This window comes from Zalophus californianus, chromosome 9 (genome assembly GCF_009762305.2).
Source record: "Zalophus californianus isolate mZalCal1 chromosome 9, mZalCal1.pri.v2, whole genome shotgun sequence".
NCBI lineage: Eukaryota > Metazoa > Chordata > Mammalia > Carnivora > Otariidae > Zalophus > Zalophus californianus.
In genome coordinates, this window is record NC_045603.1 from 71,760,831 (window position 1) to 71,781,782 (window position 20,952).

Below are 20,952 nucleotides of genomic sequence, written 5' to 3' on the forward strand. Positions count from 1 at the left end.
GCTCGGTCACAGGCCGGGTGAGCACAGAGTGTGGTCGGAGACCGGGGAGACAGGAGTGATTGACTGTTTTTCTCTGGGGGCGCACTGAGGAGCGGGACCCTAAATTCTCGACTCCTCTGAGGTGGAGATTGGGAGGCTGCCATTTCACTCTCGTCCTCCAAAGCTGATCAGAAAGCTTGCAGGGAACAAAAGCTCCCGAGAGGAAACCCAAGCAGATTACTTAGCCCCGCCTGGCAAGGGCGGGGCAATTCCACCTCGGCAGACACTTGGGAACCACGGCAACAGGCCCCTCCTCCAGAAGATCAGCAAGAACAGCCCTCCAAGGCCGAGTTTCCGGATCAATGAGAACAGCAGAACTCCAGCGCTAGGGGAATACTGCACATAGAATTCATGGCTTTTTCCCCATGATTCTTTAGTCTTTCAAAGTTAATTTTTTTTAACTTTCTTTTCTTTTTTCTTAATTTTTCTTTTTCCGTTTTTCAACCAACATCTTATCAATCCTTTTTTTAAAAAAATCTTTTTATATATTTTCATTTTTAGAGTCATATTCTATCCCTTCATAGTAGTTAACCTTATTTTTGGTATATATATATATAAGTTGTTCTTTCTTTAAAATTTTGGGATACAGTTTCTTCTAACAGACCAAAATATACCCTAAATCTCTAGTGTATGGCTTTGTTCTAGTCTCCTGCCTGATCACATTCTCTCCCTTTTTTTTAAATCCTCTTCTTTTTTCAACCAACTTCTTATCTTACCAATTCCTTTTATAAAATCTTTTATAATTTTCATCTTTACAGTCATATTCCATCCCTTCATCATATTAACCTTTATTTTTGTACATATATAAGTTTTTCTTTCTTTAAAATTTTGGGAGGCACTTTCTTCTAACAGACAAAAATATGCCCAAAATCTAGTGTGTGGCACTGATCTATGTACCAGCCTGATCATATTTGATCATATTCTGGTTTTTTTTGTTTTGTTTTGTTCTGTTTTTGTTTGTTTTTATCTTTTTCTTTTTTCTTTCTTTCCCTTTCTTTTCCCCGGGTTTCAGGTCTCTTCTGATTTGTTTAGTGTATATTTTTCTGGGGTCATTGTTACCCTGTTCACATTTTGTTCTCCCATTCATCTAGTCTCTTCTGGACCAAATGACAAGATGGAAAAGATCACCTCAAAAAAAAGAACAAGAGGCAGTACCGACTGCCAGGGACCTAATCAATACAGACATTAGTAAGATGTCGGAACTAGAGTTCAGAATGATGATTTTAAAGATACTAGCTGGGGGTGCCTGGGTGGCTCAGTTGGTTAAGCAACTGCCTTCGGCTCAGGTCATGATCCTGGAGTCCCTGGATCGAGTCCTGCATCGGGCTCCCTGCTCGGTGGAGAGCCTGCTTCTCCCTCTCCCTCTGCCTGCCTCTCTGCCTACTTGTGCTCTCTCTCTAGTTCTGTCAAATAAATAAATAAAATCTTAAAAAAAATAAATAAAAAAATAAAGATACTAGCTGGGCTTGAAAAAAACATGGAAGACATTAGAGAAACCCTTTCTGGAGAAATAAAAGAACTAAAATCTAACCAAGTCAAAATCAAAAAGGCCATTAATGAGGTGCAATAAAAAATGGAGGCTCTAACTGCTAGGATAAATGAGGCAGAAGAGAGAATTAGTGATATAGAAGACCAAATGATGGAAAATAAAGATGCTGAGAAAAAGAGAGATAAACAACCACTGGATCACGAGGGCAGAATTCGAGAGATAAGTGATACCATAAGATGAAACAATATTAGAATAATTGGGATCCCAGAAGAAGAAGAAAGAGAAAGAGGGGCAGAAGGTATATTGGAGCAAATTATAGCAGAGAACTTCCCCAATGTGGGGAAGGAAACAGGCATCAAAATCCAGGAGGCACAGAGAATCCCCCTCAAAATCAATAAAAATAGGTCAACACCCCAACATCTAATAGTAAAACTTACAAGTCTTAGAGACAAAGAGAAAATCCTGAAAGCAGCTCAGGACAAGAGATCTGTAACCTACAATGGTAGAAACATTAGATTGTCAACAGACCTATCCACAGAGACCTGGGTGGCCAGAAAGGACTGGCATGATATATTCAGAGCACTAAATGAGAAAAATATGCAGCCAAGAATACTATATCCAGCTAGGCTGTCATTGAAAATAGAAGGAGAGCTTTGTAAACTTATAGACATCATACAAAAGTGGTATATTAGGATTACCTGTTGGTGGCTTGTGGAAAACTTTTTGCCAGAAATGTTTATTTTTTAAAAACTAAAATATATTGACTAATAACACATCATCCATCTTCCTCTCCTTCCCTTTTTTCATTTATTCATTCAATAAAAAATAAAAGTAAATAAGATCCTTATGTGTCAGCAAGGGAGAATCTAGGTTTTGTGGGGCCTTATCTTTAAAAGTTGGAGAGCTGTATTTAAAAAGGAGAAGACAAAAATTACTGAGGTAAACTAAGCCACAAAACTATGCAGTAATCTAATTACAATACCTTGCTTTTATAAATTTTGCAAAACATAGGATCATGTGATTATACTGGTGAGGCTTCATCCAGCAGGGCCTTGGAATAGTCTCATATAAGGGAGGTACCCCACAACCTAAGCCTCATTATCTGTGGTACATCCATCTCTGTGAACAAGCATAGAGATAGAGGAATCAGAAAGAAAGAGATAGTTGGCTTGCCCATAAGAAGTTTGTAGATCAATGGGAACACAGATGTGTACAAAAATCAGTGTGATAGAATAGTTGTTTAGACCAACATGTTACTAAACTTGAAAACTTTTAATTATTTTAACTCAAAGCACTGTAAAATACATCATGGTGGGTATGGATCTGATTATGGGAGCCAGGACATATGACTTAGTTAGGTTTGAGTCATTTGGTGACTTCAGAACCCAACCACTTCTTTCTGTAACTTCTTGAGAGCAACATGTCCCAAGGCACTAAAAAGGGACCTCTTCAATTTGGACATAATAGAATTCCAACTTTGAAAGATATTAACTCATGTTTTCAAACAACATATAATAACAGTGAAAATTCTCATGACATAGAGTTGAATGTAAAATCTAAATTAAGATAGAGTATGAAAACAACTCTGAAAAGAGAATACCTAATGTCACAATGCTCAAAATATATTTAAACATTTTCTTAAATAGCAAAAACAAAATGGTACTAATTGCCTGCATCATAATGATGTGGAAAAAAAAACAACATGGGATCCCACTTTTTTTAAAGATTTTATTTATTCATTCAAGAGAGAGAGAGAATGAGAGATAGAGAGCACGAGAGGGAAGAGGGTCAGAGGGAGAAGCAGACTCCCTGCTGAGCAGGGAGCCCGATGTGGGACTCGATGCCGGGACTCCAGGATCATGACCTGAGCCGAAGGCAGTTGCTTAACCAACTGAGCCACCCAGCATCCTACTTATTTTTTTCAGTTGTGATGAATTTTAAGACCATATTTACCCTCCTGATTTGCCAAAATCCTAGCATTTGCAGAGACTGGTAAAAATATTTAGTGGTACTACATAGGCCAGGATAAACACATTTTCCCTTTTGGTATGTTGATTACTCTGAATTAAAAAATCAATCAAGAAACAAGTATTTCTTAAAAAAAAGTTGAGTTGAATTCTCAGCTTTTATTTATTTACTTATTTTTTATTTTTATTTTTATTTATTTATTTGACAGAGAGAGATACAGCGAGAGAGGGAACAGAAGCAGGGGGAGTGGCAGAGGGAGAAGCAGGCTTCCAGCTGAGCAGGGGCTCCATCCCAGGACTCTGGGATCATAACCTGAGTGAATTCTCAACTTTTAGAGAAACAGAGGAAATATAGTGGAAATGGGTCAAATTAGCATCAGGAAATATTTAAAAATATTCTTGAATGAAGAAAAATAATTTATGTTTTAAATGCCAGGATCAATTTATGACCAGTTTCTCTTTCTTGGACATAGGTGGGAAGGTGGAACTATGGGTTTGTATAAATTGTATTTTCTGGACTCTTAATATTAATTTTATTTTATTTTATTTCTTTTACTAAGCAGGGAGAAAAATAAATAGGTAAATGGAAAAAATGAACAAAAATTCCTTTAGGAGGCAGGGAAATCAATTAAATGATCTATGGAAAGATTTTTAGCTTTTCATTTCTATGATGTAGAATATCATTGATATATAAAGACAGACCTAAATGAAAATTACTGAAACCTGTACACATTGTTTATGTCCTCTAAAGTTTGTCTTAAAAATGTACATTTGAGCATTTTCTTAATCTTTTAGATCCTATTTCCTCTCACTGAGTTATGTACACTAATTAGGTTCAGTTCTTTTCATTAAAAGGAAGATGGAGGTACCTGGCTGGCTCAGTCAGTGGAGCATGGGACTCTTGATTTCAGGGAAGAAAGAAAGGAAGAAGAAAGGAAGAGAAGAAAGGAAGAAAGGAGAAAGGAAGAAAGGAAGAAAGGAAGAAAGGAGAAAGGAAGAAGGAAGAGAAAGGAAGAAAGAAAGAAAGAAAGAAGAAAAGAAAGAAAAAAGAAAGAAAGAAAGAAGAAGAAAGAAAGAAGAAAAAGAAAGAAAGAAAAAAGAAAGAAAGAAGAAGAAAGAAAAGAAAGAGAAAAGGAAAAGAAAGAAAGAAGAAAGAAAGAAGAGAAAGGAAAGAAAGAAAAGAAAGAAAAGAAAGAAGAAAGAAAGAGAAGGAAGGAGAAAGGAAGGAAGGAAGGAAGGAAGAAAGGAAGAAAGGAAGAAAGGAAGAAAGGAAGAAAGGAAGAAAGGAAGAAAAGAAAGAAAGAAAGAAAGAAAGAAAGAAAGAAAGAAAGAAAGAAGAAAGGAAAGAAAGAAAAGAAAAGAAAGAAAGAAAGAAAGAAAGAAAGAAAGAAAGAAAGAAAGAAAGAAAGAAAGAAAGAAAGAAAGAGAAAGGAAGGAGAAAGGAAGGAAGGAAGGAAGGAAGAAAGAAGAAAGGAAAGAAAGAAAAGAAAAGAAAGAAAGAAAGAAAGAAAGAAAGAAAGAAAGAAAGAAAGAAAGAAAGAAAGAAAGAAAGAAAGAAAGAAAGAAAGAAAGAGAGAAAAAGCAAACAAACTGTGCCAAAACTGTTGTATCAATCACTTATTTTTTTAAATATTGACTTTGGTAATATACTGCGAAAATTTCACAGATTATAAAGCATTTCAGTTTAATGTGGCAATAATTATTGGATTTAAATAGTTGTGACTTACCTATTAATAAACTGTTATAATTTGAGAACTCTAAATAATTCTCACAGATATTCAACTTTAAGAACAAGGGATGGCACAGCAGTTTTGATATTGACTGTAGAGGAACCAGCACTGACCCGAGAGAAGAAGAATCAGGTATATAGAGGTAAAGAATGAAGAACAATTTCTTTGAAAGTTTTCTTGAGAATTATAATTTTGATGGAGTGTGTCAGTGAGATTTTGGTCTATGTATCTCATTGACTTTACAGGTAGTCTCAGAAAGGAGAGCTGGTCAAAAGAAAGATTAGCTGTGCCCATACAGAGCAAGTGATTTCAGAAAATTGGAAATAAAATACATAAGAATTTTCTAGATCTGGGATGTCATTTGACATTTCCTCCTTAGATAACAATCACAATATGTGGGAAGGTCTGGCAAGGCATAGTCAAAAGAGAATAAGGTAATTCAGCCAGATCTTGTCTGAATTTTTGGCTCATCCATTTCTTATGATAAAAATATTTTTTATTTGCCATATAACTAGATTCTCAAAGTAAAAATTAATTCCATCTCAAGTGTTTCAAAAATTCAGAAAGTCCTCATATAAATTGGGTGGACATATTAATATAATTAAATTTCTCTCTTTAGAAAGGGATGAATAGGAGAATATATCCAGTGTAATTAGAACTCATCTTCACTCATGCCACATTTGGATGTTTTATTATCTAGGCAAGTCACAAAACAAGAGATTTCCTCACTTCCTCTGTCAGAAAATGGTATCAAAACTTGCTGTAAAACTAAAGCCAATGCCATTAACCAGTTTTAAAACTATAGTTGGGGTTTTCTCAGTTATTCAAAACTGCTAGAGTAAAGAGTTATTTATATCTGAATGTATATTTTCTAACAAAAAGACCTTATCCTTATTATATTTGCCAAAAATTAATTATGCTAGTAGATTCAGCTACTAGAACCAGGGCCATAAGTTAAGTCTAATGGTTGATACACCAGACATATAAGATTTTGTGGTTGTTTTTCTTTTAGATATTATTACAATTAGTGATAAATTACTAATGTACTAAATAATGAACTTCATGATTTTTTGCAATGGAATCTTCATTTTGTCAAAGTTTTCACAAATAGCACATGTATAAACACCATGGGTACTTTTCATGAAACGTTTCCCCCTTTATGTCAAGACTTATACTATCCCAACCATTTTAAAAGTGTACAGTTCACTGGTATTGTGTAAATTCATATTGTTGAACAACCATCACCACCATCCATCACCATAAGTCTTTACATCTTTCAAAACTGAAACTCTGTACCCATTATACAATAACTCATTAGATCTCCTCCTCCAAGCCCCTGCAACCAAGAGTCTTCTCTATTTTTTATTTCCCCTTTTTCCTACACCCCAGCGTCTGATAACCTCCATTCTACTCTCTGTTACTATGAGTTCAATTTTTCTCATCCATTCTTTAGCTTGCAATTTATGGCAAGTTATTCAATCTCTGACCCTAGTTTTCCTCATGTGTAAAATATGGAAAGAATGACTATTTCATAGGACTATTTTAAGAGCTGCATAACATTGTACATGTGAAATACCTACTATGAAAGTATTTAATAAATACTAATTTATTATTCTACTAGGCCATAGGCCCATCCAGGTCAGGGGACATGTCTCTTCTTTATTGTTGCTTTTATAAAGCCTGGCACATAGAAGCCTCTCGATATACATTTATTGAATAAATGAAGGAATGAGAGGACCACTCCATAACTATTCCAAAGCACTTGCCACAAACAAACTGAAGTTTAACTTTAGTTCCTTAAAATAAGGGTAGGATGGTGAAAATAAATAACAAGGAATGTCGCCAATCGGAGCTTTGTTCTTTGTTAGGGAATATTGCTGCTTATAAACATAGTCTAGAATAGAGTATTCTAACTAGCAATATTTTAAATCATTTTTTAATATGCACTTATTGAGTGTTGTTGGAAGTCTGTCTTCTAATCTGAATATTCACACTCGAGTCCGAAGGAAAAGTTTTCACTATTTTGAGCCTGTCTGTCTCATACCATGACATCTTTTCCTTCACTCCAAAATATTGCCTATTTCAATAGAACAGTGAGTCATCGGCCTGACAGCATGTAATGTATTTCATTTAATGGGTTTCTTGCTGTTCAAATATAAAAGCATCTTTCACATCTTGTCCACACATTTGTTTTCTGCTAGAGATTTGCTCTATTGTGTCACCAGTTATCCTATCATTTGTGACTCCCTGATCACATCCCCTCAGCAGTGATGTAGAGCAGAGAGGCAGAGAGGCTGAGCTCACTCCTGCTAATGCAGAAGAAACTGCTCTTCTTCCTTCATTCTGGAGGACTTATCATTCAGTTATTCACAGCTCACTCCCAGCCCCCAGAGGCCTGAAAGTGCTTCAGCAAATGAAAAACAAACAACTCTGACAAAGACGTGCCGTTTATGGGAGCAGACCTTTTTCTCCTCAGTACCTGAAAACACATGATTAAAAGTGGAACCGAGGATGCCTTCCTGTCCCTGAGGCCACGCTGTGCTGGCCAGCTCCCTGGACTTGCTGGCCTTCAGAGCCCTGTGGCTTCTCTACTCCGCGGAGGCCTCCCAGCTGGTACTGCAGGCGCAGCACCCCCCGAACCATCGCAGATCTCTAGGTGTCTAGTGACTGCTGTAACCCTGACACAGACTGGCACTACCTTAATTTCCAAGGGAATTCAACTTCTTTTCTCCAATATCCTTTATTCAATGTCTTAGTCACACATTAAAACAACAACACGTTACAACAAGGCAACATAGTGTGGCACATTCTATCCCTTCCTTCCTTTTCCTCCTTTCTTCCCACACTTGTCTTTCTCCCCACCTCTCCCTTTCTAATTTAGACAATGCTAGCGGTCTTTGAGAAATGTGGTCCATTTCTAAATACTCATTTTTCTGTTGGTCAGACACCATCTAGCTCTTAAGTTTCATTCTGGCATAGGCTAATCCAAATGTTATTCAAAAAAGCTTCAACCATACGTTAGCAAGCATTTCCCCAATAATAATTATTTGCAAAGTATTTAGTACTGTTAAATAATTAAAGGATGTATATAATTAAGGCCAACGCAACAAATATTTCATTCAACTAATGGTTACACAATCATTTACATTGACAGAGAACAAGATTTTAGGACTACTGATAAAATATTAATATATATAATCAAATGGTCACATCTCCATTTTAGACAGAAAAAAAAGACAGTTGCAGGGACATCAGGAGTCTATCCTGATCTACCCTCAACACAGTTCATGAAAGGCCAGGTTAAAAAGAATATTTACGGGCGCCTGGGTGGCTCAGTTGGTTAAGTGACTGCCTTCAGCTCAGGTCATGATCCTGGAGTCCCGGGATCGAGTCCCGCATCAGGCTCCCTGCTCAGCGGGGAGTCTGCTTCTCCCTCTGACCCTCTTCCCTCTCATGCTCTCTATCTCTCATTCTCTCTCTCTCAAATAAATAAATAAAATCTTTAAAAAAAAAGAATATTTACTTATGGCATTCATTTTATTTCTGAGAAACATTTGTTATAAAGTACTATTTCCAGAAAACAGTTAGAGAAAGCTTATTGGAATTGAACACAGATTAGTCCAGGTGAAAAGACACCAATATCTCCTACTCTACATTTTAAGAGCAGGGGACATTTATCCTCAGACTCATTATGAAATTCTGCCTCTGCTAAACAAGTCATTTAATCTTCCTGAGCGGTCAGTCACCCAGTCTGGAAAATGGAAATTCAAGTTCCTTCTGCACAGGATTGTGAATACTAACACATGTATGGATTTGGATACATGTGTGCATGTATGTATATGTGTAAGTAAAAACCCTACAACATATGTACATAATAAAAGTAAATATTGGGGCGCCTGGGTGGCTCAGTCGTTAAGCATCTGCCTTCGGCTCAGGTCATGGTCCCAGGGTCCTGGGATCGAGCCCCGCATCAGGGTCCCTGCTCAGCGGGAAGCCTGCTTCTCCCTCTCCCACTCCCCCTGCTTGTGTTCCCTCTCGTGCTGTATCTCTCTCTGTCAAGTAAATAAATAAAATCTTAAAAAAAAGAAGTAAATATTAAAGTGGAAAAGTTAAATCTTCCAGAAACAAAATTAGTTTTGGAACTCAAAAAACACTACCCCTTTATAAAGGGCCTATTATATATTTAAGTGTTAAGTCCATGAAACATCTTCATATCAATATTCTATCTCTCCAATTAATTTTCAGATGAAATATAATTTAAACATAGGTGACACATCTGCCTCTAGCTGAATGACTGCCTACTTTAGATGGTCTTCCCCAGCCTCACATTGGCTTCCTTAAATTCTATCATCAAATTATTATTATCTCAGTTCAAAAGTTTTTCTGCAAAGTCATTAACAACATTGTAGCAGCTTACTGCTATGATCAAATATAATTAGTAAAACTTTTTGAAGAACTTGCTGTTCGAAGCCAAAGAATAAGAGCACATACTCGAGGAAAACACCCCATTTTCTGAAAATAATCATAAACAGTATCCTTTCTCAGAACAGTCATATATATTGCTCCACTGGTGGGTAGAGCATAATATTCTTTGGATTGCAACCATCTTAGTCCCTGAAACAGCCCACCACTCGATTTTGTGCGCAGTGTATGTACAAGGAGGAGCGATACAATACATTTCAAAACATTTCAATAAACATAACATCACCAGATTGTGAAATATGACTTAGAGTCTGCCGAGAAAAAAAAATCTGAAGGCGTTTTGAAGATATGGATATTACTTGAGTGCTGACAGCACAGCCTGCATTTTATAGAACAATTGAACTACTCACATTTTTAGATAATTGGATTTATGATTAAGTTAATTACGCATTTATTTTTAAAATCATGTAATACATGCAGAGGAACTTAAAAAAATAGTAGATCCCCTGTTTGTGATATTTATAGCACATTATTTTTCACAGGCTAATTTAAGCCAATGATGTCATACAAGACTATAATTGATATAGTCATGCTTATTCATTGAGACAGTTTCAGGAAACCATTGCTTTTAGGTAGTAAATGGAAAGTCCTACATATATTTTCTTCCACATTTTAGGAATATATGTATATATGGTTAGGTATCTCTTGAAATTTGAGAAAATGCAGAAAGGCCCTGCTGATTCCAAACTATCCCCCCCTATGCTCCCATAAAAATGACATGGTGCCAATTCTACCCAATTATTTTGCTTGAAATTATAAAATTGAGCTACTAATGGAAAATGGAGATGGTAATCATGAACAAATCAGGCAATATGATTTTTTAAGTATTTGCAATTCCAAGAATTATTGATTCAGTCAATGAATTATTGATTCAGTCAGGAGCTGTTTTATCAAGCAAGATTTAAAACTCAAACATATATTCATGAGATTCCACTCAACTTCTTTCCTATCAGTGTATTAATATGAATCAGTTTATTACTCAAGGGCAAATACATATTTCATTCTACTTTAAATATAGTGCTACTTTTGGCAAAGAATTGGTGTTCACAATAACAGATGAATATCAAATACAAGGTGAAATACGACAGGTGGGTTTTTTTTTTTAAGATTTTATTTATTTATTTGAGAGAGAGAGAGAATGAGAGATAGAAAGCACGAGAGGGAAGAGGGTCAGAGGGAGAAGCAGACTCCCTGCCGAGCAGGAAGCCCGATGCGGGATTCGATCCTGGGACTCCAGGATCATGACCTGAGCCGAAGGCAGTCGCTTAACCAACTGAGCCACCCAGGTGCCCACGACAGGTGGGTTTTAGTACAAGTTTAGAAGGGGACTGGGAGGCAGAACTGATAATCCTTGTGTTGTCAATGATTTGCCTAAAGGATCAGTGGAAGCAACTGAATGGAGCCAAATAATGAGTAGGAGTGACGAAGGTAACAAAGTAACCTCAGCTAATGGGGACAGTAAAGGAGCAACAACAAGCATATGTGCTAAAATTTTTACAAATCACTTATCTATGGATCATCTCATCTGATCCTACCAAATGTCTCTGAGATTCTTAGAGATGAACTGAGTCATGAGGATCATGTGGATTGCCCAAAGATACACAGAGCCGGGGTGTGAATCCTTCTACTCCAGACAGATTTAAGCCCTATACTCTTCACTGTTTATTTTTTAAAAGATACTTAGAATTTATCCTTGCTCTAGATTACAAGAAAGGATATTTTGTATATTTGATGATCAACATATTTTTCAAAATGCTGTTACTGCTTCCCAAAATATAGGCTAGGGGCCACCTACCTTAACAGCATTTGGATGTACTTGTTAAAAAAAATAGATTTCTGAGAAACTCCCAAGAAAGAGTCTCTGGGAAAATAACCCAAGTATCTACATTTTAATCAAGATTCCCAGGTAATTTGTAAGCATACTAAAGTTCAAAAACTATTGTATTAAGTATATTAAGTGAAGGTCAGAATATTTCCAATACTCACAGAGAACAATCAAATGTTTTCTGAATTCATAAGGCCACATTTTTAACCAGTACAATCTAAATATCAGAAGGTATGCAACATTTAATAATTTACCTCTTGAAATTATGTCTGCACCATACTTTCTTGTGGCATTTGGTCTGGGTGAGAATTGTGTGTCCTGTATGTCTACATCTGATTGACTTTACTATGTCATAATGAATAAGGCGTTTTGATATATCACTTTGACTACTACCTGGAAGGGTTCCTACTGTTAAATGAGACCTGTTGGACTATAATGACATGACTGAATGTGCTGTTAACTTGTCTTGTTGCCCAAACGGCAGTTCAAACTGATCCGAGATGGCTGTACTACTACAAAGAAATGTGTTCCATGATACCTTCCCTGTGATTCACATCTAACAATCCAAAACAGGATTTAATAAGTCTTTGACAGCAGAAAAAAAAAAAAATTCCCATGCCAGCAGGACAGAACTTTCAAACTTCTTTCCCTTTTGCTCTCCCACACATTCACAAAAGAACAAAACCTGGGAAGAAACCATACCAGATTGAAACACTCACTCAATTTACACTGGGAGTTTTAAAGCCTTCCTGGGCTGTAATCTCTCCTTTGTATAACTTTATTCCTCTGTAGAGATGGTCATGTCTAATAAAAAGGCTTCACTGTTACCGCCACTCTGCTTTCTGAAGCCCCACTTGAAGCCATGCTCCCTAATGCAACTGCAAAGGTTCAGGATGTCAGAGCTGCTTCTTCCTGCACAATATCTGTATGTTTTGCATGTAAAAGAGCAGGTGTTTGTTCTACCCCACCAACCTAAAAGCACATAAAATTTCGTACTGTCTTTTGACAAGACACCCACCCATGATGAAAGAACAAGTCTGATGATCTTATATCTCCTATCAGCTGCTGTTCAGGTTAAGAGAGATACCACACAGAAGGAAGGAGAAGGATATAACCTTTGACATTCTATTTTTTAAACAACAGAGAAGAGTCACTAGCTATAAGTCATTGTATCAGTACTTAAATTGATGCGTGATTCCTCCCAAAATAATTTAAGCCCCTATAGCTAGAAACAATATAAGAGAATTATTTTTTAAATGCACTTCAATTCTATTAAACAATTCCACAAGTACTCATTTTTGAAACACATATAATATTTGTGCTATTTAATGAGATTATCAGTTTTTAATGCGTGCTATTCAAAGACCAAGAAATTTGTTTCATTTTCTTTGAAGATTATAAAATAATGTAATCATAAAGGTAGCTGGGTGGTAATTTTAATTATTCATTCATGCCATGCATATTTATGAAGCACCTACCAAGTCACGACATTTTGTAGTAGCAGCAAACATATTGGTAAATCAAAGATATATATTCAGTGAGAGACTTTCTAGTTTTAAATGTCTCAACAGCAGCTTGTCTCATTCCTTTTTCTATACTCCATATTGCCTAATGCAAAGCCTTACACACTGAAGGCACTCAATTAACGTCTGTTGAATACATTTATGGAGTAATTACTAAACGCAAATTATTGGTCTGTATTTGATAGGCAGATCTATGCAAGCAGAAGGAAGTGGCAATAGTAAAAGCATAAAGTAGGAAAGTAAAGGTTAAATTCAGACAACTCTCCAGAGTTTAATATGGCTGGGGCATGAACTCATGGGAGCAAGCATTAGAAAAATATAAGTGGGAAGAAGCGTGTAATCAAATTAGGGAAACTTAAATGCCAAGTGTTGAACTTTTGGTTCCTTCCACAGGCAGTGAGTGAGTTTCCCTTGCTGAACTGTTCTGCAAGAAACTATCATCATTCTCTTTAATCCTAAGTGCTTTGGTTGATGAACACTCTGTTCTTCAGTCTCCTTTTCATGGTTCCATTGACAGAAGAGATATTGAGGAAGCTCCCTAACTCCTGTATTTTGATGCCCTTATGTGGAGGTTTCAGATTTACAGCCAGCAACAACATGGTCTTGAGCTGTACAAAGAGCTTTATCCCTTTTTACTCAAATTTGTATCAAATAATAAGTTTCCAATAAGATAAGAGTGGATACATCCCTCCATTTATATATAATTTCAGAACAAAGATGTGGCTGATGCAAAAACTGAAATCTAAGGGAGAGGGATTCCAGTTTCTGATAAGAACTTTATTCTCTCTTAACATAAGTAATTATTTCTTTGTATCAAATGTAAGTCTTATCAAACAAGTATTTATTAAGTACCTACTATATGAAAGAACGCAGATGAACACCAGTTTGGTAACAAAAGTGGAGACAAATTCTCAAACTTCAGAAACTTAAAGTTTAGTTAGGCACAAGGATCAGAGCAATCTCACTGGATCTATCCCTGATCCCTGTTACCAAGAGTAATCTGTGCCATAAGTTTATTATTTTAATGAACATATATCGAAATATCTGAAGCTCAGTGAATACTACAAAATTTAATGTGATCTTCAAAGAAGTTAACTCTCTTGTACTCCCTGCCCCAAAATTTGTCAATGATACACCATCATTTCCTAATTCATTCAACAAATATCAATTATCTATTTTATATGTTATACTATATATTATACTAGGTTATAGAAATCATAATTATAGTATATATTATACTTTTTAATCGTATATACTATAATTATAATTATCATTAGAAATATTATAGATATTAAAAGATTAATTATATAGTCCTTAGTTTAATAGTTAAGATAAACACACTCCATCATCAGTCAACTTGCAAGCCAGGCTCTGTTCTAGAAGCTTAAATATTAAGTAATATTCATATGAACCAATGATGTAGTTATTATTATTAACCTCAGTTTATGGATGAGAAAACACATCTCTTCTATATTTCAAGACCTAAATCAAGATTTATCTTTATAGAAAAGTCTATCCTCTGGCAACCTCATATGAGGTTTTCCCCATTGTCTAAAATCATGGAATGAGGGGCTCCGGGGTGGCTCAGTCATCTGCCTTCAGCTCAGGTCATGATCCCAGGGTCCTGGGATTGAGCCCCCCATCAGCATCAGGCTCCCTGCTGAGCAGGGAACCTGCTTCTCCCTCTCTCACTCCCCCCTGCTTGTGTTCCCTCTCCCACTCTCTCTGTCAAATAAATAAATAAAATCTTTAAAAATAAATAAATAAAATCATGGAGTGAGCTGTTTGACTCACTCATGGATTCCTTATTATCAGGTTCTTGCTTACCTTTCAAATGCAAAGCCACTTCCAGCTGAATATAGGGACACTTTATTAGAAAACATATTTGAAGACAATTTCAGGGGTTGAGAAAAAAATTATTTTGGAGAAGTGTTTTCTTTGCCAAAATTTGGTATTTTGACAGGTCTTGATGGCTTATGAGGATAAGTATAGCAGAACATCTGACTATAAAACTGTCCTGGAAAGTCTGGGCATATGGTAAGACCATTTTAAATTTTTATATTATCAAAAGGCAATGAGATTAAACACAAGAGTGTAGATGCAGTCAGAATTCTTTCACATGACTATTTCATTTGGGCAAGTTATATCAACAATTGGCAAATGGAAATATTAATATGTACTTGTGAGAATTACATGAAAAATGTACACAAGATACCTGTATTAGTGCCTCTTCACCTCTAGCTAGATTAGAAATTATTGAGGAAAAAGAACATGACTTATATATATTTTCATATTCCTATTGGGGCTTAAATACTTTGCATCGTGTGTGATCAATAAATACATGTGTGTGCATGTGCATGTGAGTGGGTATGTGTGTATTCAATGGCACTGAAGATATGTCATAGAAGAAACTGATAATTAAAAGAAAAAGCACCACACCTGTGAATGTCTATGTAACTGCCTTCATTTAGAAGCTGTTAAGCACAAGATTTGCTTTAAACAGTTAACATTGGATTGAGCATAATTCCATGCATTTCTACAAGTGGGAGGAATGATATGACACCATTTCTCTTCCAAGATCTAATGGATTCTCTAATGCTGTGCAGTTGCCAATACAATTTGCGCTGTAGATATATAAAATCGGTAATTTAGTTAGCAAATGTAGAAACAGTTATGTAGGCAATTTGATTTGTTTAAAAATATTTAAGGATCTATCCTGTACCCTGTGTTAGGTCCTTAGAGATTCAACAGACCCAAGCTTCAAGGGGGCTCCGGAACTGTGAGAAATAAACTCAGTTTGAAAGTAGGAGGTGCGGGAAAGGAAGGAGGTCAGAGGTGAGTTCTCCCCTCTTGACTTGCCCATTGGTTTGGAAGGCACTGCCACTTGGCAAAGGGGAAGCAGTGTTTTGGTGAAAAAGTGAGTAGACCAGAGATTTAGTTTTGAATATGTGGTAGGTTTCAGTTTCCCCTTATACATCCAAGGGGCAATACCAAGTAAATATCTGAATAAATGAGAACAGAATATGGAGGGTGTTGGGGTTGGGAATAGGTTGATTTCCTAGAGATAACATGTGAAGCCCAATAACAGGTAAAACTTCCAAGTCAATTTGACTTATGCAATGGAAAAATGAAAGGAAAATAAAATAAACAGCAGAAATATAAACCCGAAATGATTTTTCCCCCAACATGGCCCCCTCACTAACTAAAAAAATAAGGGAAGAAAGCAGTGACAGCTGTACTTACTGGCAGGAGCCCTGCAGCCCTTTGCTCAATTCCCAGAATTATTTACTTTCTTCAAGTTTCTATGAGTTTAGAAGAAATACTTTTGGCTTTGGCTCAAAAATCCCTGCTGAATTAAAACAGATTTTTAAAAATGTTGCTTGGTGTTTCAAAGATTTAAGAAATATCACTACTGTAGTTTCAGTTCCTTAGAGTAAAGATGTTAGAAACTCATAGGTTTGAGAATGCAGTAATTCATCCTCTCTTATTTTTGTGAGCTAATTTTGAATGCATAAGACTTATTAAGGCTACTAAAAGACTTTTAGTCTTATTCAATAAAGTATCAGGGTTGAATTCAATATGTCCATATTTAAATCCCCAAATCTTAAATCATCAACATTTTAAGCAATTTTGATTTAGCTTGAAAATTAAACTCCTTACATGACTATACAGAAATGATAAAATGATCTCCACAGTTAAGGTGAAAAAAAAAAGGTTATGCAGTTAAGCAGTAAACTTTAGGCAAAATAAATATTTTAACATGAATTATCTAAGTGACCATTCATTCTTTATTTATATTTGAATTATATCTGAAATTTTTAATAATAATAATAACCAGGATATTCCTGCTTAATATTTTTGGTCTTTTAATAAGTATTTTTTCTATCAATAGATACATTTTGCTTTCAACCCCATCATTCTTTTGTTTATTCACTCGCCAGTTGTTCTCATTTTTGAGTTCCATTTGTTTAGTGTGTCTTGAATTTTTGGGAAGAATTTGTAATGATTTATATTCTGCTAAATTGAACCTCTTTGACTCTCAACATTCCAGCAAAAACAAAAGCACCATGTACTGCCTTTTATATTTCTTTTTAAATACATTATATAATAAGATGCGGCAAACTGTGTCACAGTCAGGTCAACTAAAAAGTTAAATATTTTGGGTTGAAAAACTATTGCCCTTGTAAAAGTGAGCTTCTTAAGAAACTAAGAGTTGTTACTGTATATTGTCTCTGTTCCTTTCTGGTCTATGTTACTTTTAGGCTCTCTCTTTGCTTAGAGGACCCCTTTCAATATTTCTTGTAGGGCTGGTTTCGTGTTTGCAAATTCTTTTAGTTTTTGTTTGTCCTGGAAGCTTTTTATCTCTCCTATTTTCAATGACAGCCTGGCTGGATATAGTATTCTTGGCTGCATATTTTTCTCATTTAGTGCTCTGAATATATCATGCCAGTCCTTTCTGGTCTGCCAGGTCTCCATGGATAGGTCTGTTGCCAATCTAATGTTTCTACCATTGTGGGTTACAGACCTCCTGTTCCAAGCTGCTTTCAGGATTTTCTCTTTGTCTCTAAGACTTGTAAGTTTTACTATTAGATGTTGGGGTGTTGACCTATTTTTATTGATTTTGAGAGGGGTTCTCTGTGCCACCTGGATTTTGATGCCTGTTTCCTTCCCCACATTAGGGAAGTTCTCTGCTATAATTTGCTCCAATATACCTTCTGCCCCTCTTTCTCTTTCTTCTTCTTCTGGGATCCCAATTATTCTAATATTGTTTCATCTTATGGTATCACTTATCTCTCGAATTCTGCCCTCGTGATCCAGTGGTTGTTTATCTCTCTTTTTCTCAGCATCTTTATTTTCCATCATTTGGTCTTCTATATCACTAATTCTCTCTTCTGCCTCATTTATCCTAGCAGTTAGAGCCTCCATTTTTTATTACACTTCACTAATAGCCTTTTTGATTTCGACTTGTTTAGATTTTAGTTCTTTTATTTCTCCAGAAAGGGTTTTTCTAATGTCTTTCATGCTTTTTTCAAGCCCAGCTAGTATCTTTAAAATCATCATTCTGAACTCTAGTTCCAACATCTTGCTAATGTCTGTATTGATTAGGTCCCCGGCAGTGGTACTGCCTCTTGTTCTTTTTTTTGAGGTGATTTTTTTCCATCTTGTCATTTTGTCCAGAAGAGACTAGATGAATGAGAGAACAAAATGTGAACAGGGTAACAACGACCCCAGAAAAATATACACTAAACAAATCAGAAGAGACCTGAAACCAGGGGAAAAGAAAGGGAAAGAAAAGGAAAAAGAAAAAGAAAAAAAAAGAATATGATCAAATATGATCAGGCTGGTGAATAGATCAGTACCACACACCAGATTTTGGGCATATTTTGTTCTCTTAGAAGAAAATGCCTCCCAAAATTTTAAAAAAGAAAAACTTATATATGTACAAAAATAAGGGTTAATACAATAAGGGGATGGAATATATGACTGTAAAGATGAAAATTATAAAAGATTTTATAAAAGGAATTGGTAAGAAGTTGGTTGAAAAGGAAAGAAGAGAGATTAAAAAAAAAAGGAGAGAATGTGATCAGGCAGAAGACTAGAACAAAGCCATACACTAGAGATTTAGGGTATATTTTGTTAGAAGAAACTGTATCCCAAAATTTTAAAGAGAGAACAACTTATATATACCAAAAATAAGGTTAACTACAATGAAGAGATAGAATATGACTCTAAAAATGAAAAATAAAAAAGATTTTTTAAAAAGGGATTGATAAGATGTTGGTTGCACTGGGTGTTATACACAAATAATGAATCATGGAACACTACATCAAAAAAAAAAGAAAGATGTTGGTTGAAAAAGGGAAACATTCAAATTCAAATAAAAATAGAAGGAGAAAAAAGAAAATTTAAAAAAATTAACTTTGAAAGACTAAAGAATTGGGGGAAAAAAAAAGCCATGAATTCTATGTGCTGTATTCCCCTAGTGCTGGAGTTCTGCTGTTCTCATTGATTGGTAAACTTGGTCCTGGCTGGCTATTCTTGCTGATCTTCTGGGGGAGGGGCAGTGGTTCTCAAATGTCTTTGCCCCAGGAGGAATTGCCCCACCTTTGCCAGGGGCTGGGCTAAGCAATCTACTCGGGTTTGCTCTTGGTAGCTTTTGTTCCCTGCAAGCTTTCCATACACCACTAAAACAGACACATAGATCAATGGAACAGAATAGAGAGCCCAGAAATGGACTCTCAGCTCTATGGTCAACGAATCTTTGACAAAACAGGAAAGAGTGTCCAATGGAAAAAAAGACAGTCTCTTCAACAAATGGTGTTGGGAAAATTGGACAGCCACATGCAGAAGAATTAAACTGGACCACTCCCTTACACCACACACAAAAGTAGACTCCAAATGGATGAAAGACCTAAATTTGAGACAGGAGTCCATCAAAATCCTAGAGATCACAGGCAGCAACCTCTTCAACCCTAGCCGCATCAACTTCTTCCTAGAAACATCTCCAAAGGCAAGGGAAGCAAGGGCAAAAATGAACTATTCTGACTTCATCAAGATGAAAAGCTTTTGCACAACAAAGCTTTTGTTGACAATAGTCAACAAAACCAAAAGATAACCGACAGAATGGGAGAAGATATTTGCAAATGACATATCAGATAAAGGGCTAGTATCCAAAATCTATAAAGAACTTATCAGACTCTAAACCCAAAGAACAAACAATCCAATCAAGAACTGGGCAGAAGACATGAACAGACATTTTTCCAAAAAAGACATCCATATGGCCAACAGACACATGAAAAAGTGCTCAATATTGCTCGGCACCAGGGCAATCCAAATCAAAACCTCAATGAGTATCACCTCACACCAGTCACAATGGCTAAAATTAACAAGTCAGGAAATGACAGCTATTGGCGAGGATGCGGAGAAAGGGGAACCCTCCTACACTGTTGGTGGGAATGAAAGCTGGTACAGCCACTCTGGAAAACAGTATGGAGGTTCCTCAAAAAGTTGGAAATAGAGCTACCGTACAACCCAGCAATTGCACTGTTGGATATATACCCCAAGGATACAAATGTAGTGATCTGAAGGGCTACATGCACCCGGTGTTTATAGCAGCAATGTCCACAATAGCCAAACTATGGAAAGAGCCAAGATGTCCATCAACAGATGAATGGATACAGAAGAAAATTTAAAAAAAATTAATTTTTTTAATTTTTTAATTAATTAATTAATTAATTAATTCCATAAAATTATGGAATTTTATGCAGCCATCAAAAGGAACGAAATCTTGCCATTTGCAACGATGCGGATGGAACTAGAAGGTATTATGCTAAATGAAATAAGCCAATCAGAGAAAGACATGTATCATATGATCTCACGGATATAAGGAATTTTTAATCTCAGGAAACAAACTGAGGGTTGCTGGAGTGGTGGGGGGTGGGAGGGATGGGGTGCCTGGGTGACAGACACTGGGGAGGGTATGTGCTATGGTGAGCGCTGTGAATTGTGTAAGACTGTTGAATCACAGACCTGTACCTCTGAAACAAATAATACATTATGTCTTAAAGAAAAAAAAGATAGTAGGAAGGGAAAAATGAAGGGGGGTACATCGGAAGGGGAGACGAACGATGAGAGGCTATGGACTCTGAGAAACAAACTGAGGGTTCTAGAGGGGAGATGGGTTGGGGGGATGGGTTAGCCTGGTGATAGGTATTAAAGAGGTCATGTATTGAATGGAGCACTGGGTGTTATACGCAAACAATGAATCATGGAACACTACATCAAAAACTAATGATGTAATGTATGGTGATTAACATAACATAATTAAAAAAAATAAACTAAGAGTTGTGGAATAAGTTACATCCCCCCAATATAATCAGTATTTTTATCAATGGAA

The 20,952-nt window shown here is 36.1% G+C and overlaps 1 protein-coding gene across 4 annotated transcripts in view; it reads right to left on the reverse strand.

Moving 5' to 3' along the window:
* CNTN1 (contactin 1) overlaps nt 1-20,952 on the reverse strand; it is a 381,883-nt gene that overhangs the window by 175,196 nt on the left and 185,735 nt on the right. The window lies entirely within an intron of this gene.